The 1,412-nt window shown below is 45.6% G+C and overlaps 1 protein-coding gene across 1 annotated transcript in view; it reads left to right on the top strand.

The window, feature by feature from the left end:
* Window positions 1-1,412, top strand: part of CDK8 (cyclin dependent kinase 8) — a gene marked incomplete at its 3' end in the record, with an annotated part of 85,731 nt that overhangs the window by 74,761 nt on the left and 9,558 nt on the right. The window lies entirely within an intron of this gene.

Here is a 1,412-nt window from a genome sequence, read left to right as displayed (position 1 = left end):
GCTGAAAACTTGAGACTTTGAATTGATTTGAATTAATTAAGAAGTGTACTATCACAGAAGTTTGTGAGTCTGGCTCATTATTTATTATCTCTTTTTTTGTTTATGAAACTTTATGTTTTACTGTGAGCATTAAGGTTCGTGTAACGTGTCGTTCCCTGGTGAATTGCGCAGTCCCGCGGTGTTAATGCAGGGCTGTTCGTCACGAAGCTGAGCTGCCAGCAGTTCCGTAGACGCCTTTGTTCAGATGGCTTTAGGATTTGGGGAAGAGAGGCCTTTCTTTGTATCTTTCCCCTCTTCCTCCTTCTCATCAACATCAAAATTTATTGGATAGCTACTAGAGAAACTTTTTAAACCTTAAGAGAAACAAAAATGAATGAACATTACATAGTTTACGCTTAACAGATTTCCAGCCCCGTTGAGAAAAAGTATAAATATATGCATAAAATAATTTTGTCATCTTTGAACAACACAAGTAACAAAGCATTCTGACTTATAGCCTTAGCTCTGTCACTCTGGGTCGGGGAGGGGCGCGGTATGTGTAAGGCATTTAGTCCCTTAGCCTCATTTTCTGAAAATGAGAATCTAACCTAATGCACATCTTAGATCCCCGTCAACTCTGAAAGCTCTGTGACCTCGGGTGAAAACAGCTGCCCTTCGAGGTAGGGAGTCAGAGAGGGAGCTGGCTCGGGTGCCACGCTTGAAAGCAGCCCCCGCAGTGGCGAGCCCCACCCCGTGTCTGCCTGAGACTTGGCCAAGGAGAGCCTTGGGGAACAGGCTTCTTCTATCAAAACAGTGCCTCAGAGAAGTTATCATGTGGGTGGGTGGGTATCTTACAGGTTGCTTTTTTGTTAGAGAGAGAAGTCGTACATAAACCATCTCGAATGTCAACGAAAAGGAATAGAATAAAGGAGGAAACAACAAAACTTCTTTACCGTTTCCAGTGTCTCCCACACAATCCCATGCTTCCCGTTACTGGTGCAGGCAGCCTGAGGCTCCATTAGCGGACTCAGGTTCCCCGCACCAGTCCAAGCCTCCTGCCGAGGGCTTCCCTAGCATTTTGACTCCCCTGTCAGATAGTTGTAGTGTGAGCAGCCGACAGAAGAACTTTCGTGGGCGAACGTATACATAATTTCCTAAATACCTTCAGCATCGTTCAGAAGGGCTGAGTCTGCTGGCGGAGTTTGGTGGATTCTGTTACACCGAAGGCTGCTAAGAAGCAGCAGAAGAGCCGAGGGAAAAAATCTGAGCACGTCCAGTAACATGTTCCCACTTCGCGTTACAGACAGATGTTAGTGCCGCGGTCACTTACTCACTCGTTCAGAACTGCAAGCTGAATCCTTAGACCAAAGAGAGGAAATAGGAGGTTAGTAAACATTGTTCTTCCGGGGACAAAGTTTAATTCAGGTTTGAGC

The sequence above is a fragment of the Pteropus vampyrus genome, unplaced genomic scaffold, assembly GCF_000151845.1.
Source record: "Pteropus vampyrus isolate Shadow unplaced genomic scaffold, Pvam_2.0 Scaffold52, whole genome shotgun sequence".
Taxonomy (NCBI): domain Eukaryota; kingdom Metazoa; phylum Chordata; class Mammalia; order Chiroptera; family Pteropodidae; genus Pteropus; species Pteropus vampyrus.
Note: the sequence above shows the minus strand (reverse complement) of the source record. Positions and strands in the feature narration are given on the sequence as shown.